This window comes from Myotis davidii, unplaced genomic scaffold (assembly GCF_000327345.1).
Source record: "Myotis davidii unplaced genomic scaffold, ASM32734v1 scaffold238, whole genome shotgun sequence".
NCBI lineage: Eukaryota > Metazoa > Chordata > Mammalia > Chiroptera > Vespertilionidae > Myotis > Myotis davidii.
The window spans coordinates 7,317,468-7,319,757 of record NW_006293779.1 but is presented as its reverse complement, the minus strand read 5'-3'; the positions used below and the strand labels follow the sequence as shown (position 1 = coordinate 7,319,757).

Genomic DNA, 2,290 nt, shown 5'->3' with positions numbered 1-2,290 from the left:
AGCACCTTCTTCCATGCAAAACTCCCAAGCAAAATTAGTAAGTCAGTTTCTTCCGGCTGCATTATCTATACCTCTCCTGTGTTCATCTGCTCTATAAAGACTTTAATCCCAACCATCCCCCTTGCAAGGTATGCTTTTAAAATCTTCTTTATGTCATCCACATTTGACTGCACACTTAACTTATATGTTTTTCTAAAAGGTCTATTTCTACTTTTAGACACCAAACTCCCTAAGAACAGACCATTTCTTAGTCATCTGTTTTTCTATACCTTACCACAGGGCCTGGCACACAGTAATGCACACGCATGTACTCAATGAGTTAAGCTCGTTCTTCTGTTCCCCAACCCACATCAAACTGGGAAGTATAATTAAAAAGGGAAGCAGTCACTAATATGAGAAAGTACCAACCATGACAGTATGGGCATACTGGATTAAAATTCAAGACATCAGATTTTAGCCCAAATGTAGCCATATATTTGTGGTAAGCTTTAGACAATCCATTCAATTTGTTATGTCTAACCACTTAATGAATTGAAGACTATGAACTTCATAAATATTATTTCAATCTTTATAACAATGAGGTATGAAAGCATCCCTCATTTAAAAGATAAAACTTGGGCTTGTAAAGGATTAAGTAACTAGCTTAAGGTCACAAAATGAATAGATAGAGAAGACTAGATGACATAATGTATAAAGGACTTTTCTAGCTCTAAAATTCTAAGATAGAGAAGAAATAATCAATGAAAAGTAGAAACTAGAATTCAAAATTTGAAAGGAATTTATTTACCTCAACCCAAAGCCAAATCCTTTAAGAGTTTATAAAATTTCACTTTGTATCCTTCTAGTATTTTTTTTAGACTAGTTTCCTGTGCAATTCCCTCCAACCCTTTGGTCTTTGCTTTGCTGGCCCTTATTCAGAAGTTCTGGTGTGTATATTTACCACTGAATATCTTTATGTGCCAGACACTGCAGATATAAACTTGAAGAAAATAGGCTTACTTCCTGCTATCAAGATCTTAAAGAGTCTCAAAAGAAAGCATTCTGATATCATAAAGGTAGAGAAACATAGAGGAGACCCTGTAAGAGTCAAGAGGCATTAGACAAAATATAGCCAAAATTGCTAACATTAATTCTGTCCTGACAAAATAGACGCAACACAATACCCTAGAAGTACCAGAATTTTGTTCAAAGATAGCAAAACATTTATTTTCAGTTTTAATTAAATATTCTCCCTTCTCAACATTTTTCAACACTGTGTTAAACTTTGCGAATATAAAACATACCAAAAGTAAGTTTACAATAATCCTGTGGTATTCCTGCCAGGTTATTACAACAATCTCAGAATCCATCATTTTATAAGTAGGCTAAATTATTTTTCTTTCAATTTACTCCTAACTTATTTTCTGACATTATTAGCCTCAAACATCATGCTGCAAGAAGAATTGTATAATTCCCTAAAAAATCATTCTGTCTCTCACCGTGGTTCACACTGGTCTTTATACATGCAACTCACTCTTTCTAAACAAGTTTTTAACTCTCTACTCAAGCCAATGCTTTCTGGGTGACACTTTCTCTGACTTCCCCCGGTATACTTATGCATACCTTCTAATGTCTCTCATTAATCCTTTTCAAGCTCAATTGTTTTTAGTACATTCAGCTATACGACCATCACAAGTCAGTTTTAGAACATTTGCAGTTTCAGAACATTTGCATCACCTCCAAAACCTTCCCTCATGCCCATTTGCAATCAAGTCCCTCACATTCAGACTCCCAGACCAACAACTGGAGATTTGCTTTCTGTCTCTAGAGAGTTGCCTCTTCTACAAAGTGTATATCATTCAACTAGTAGTCTTTTGTGTCCAGCTTCTCTCACTTAGCATCATATACTGAGGTTCATCCACACTGTAAACTGTATCAGTAGTTTATTCAGTTATTGCTGACTAGGAACTTCACCACATGTATATAGAATATTTTGTTTCATCAATCACCAATTCCTAAATACCTGGGTATTAAAATAATTTTTTGAAAATCAATTTCACTCACATGACTTGATATACTACTTTTTTTCTAAAACTGTGATTTTTACCTTTGATTTTAATATATTAAATATAAATTGAATTTGATCTCAAAAGCTAAATATCGAATCTGAAAAATATACATCATCATCATAATATTCAACTTAGCATGGTGCTGCCAATGAAAAAGCTGACAGGTCAAATCCCAACAAATAATCTAACAGATGAGAAGGATAATTATAATGGAATTGATGACAATACAGCTAAAATCTTTT

General features: G+C 33.8%; 1 protein-coding gene across 6 annotated transcripts in view; it reads right to left on the bottom strand.

Annotated features, from left to right (window-relative positions):
* ATAD2B (ATPase family, AAA domain containing 2B) overlaps positions 1-2,290 on the bottom strand; it is a 103,165-nt gene that overhangs the window by 40,345 nt on the left and 60,530 nt on the right. The gene's annotated exons all lie outside the window — the stretch shown is intronic.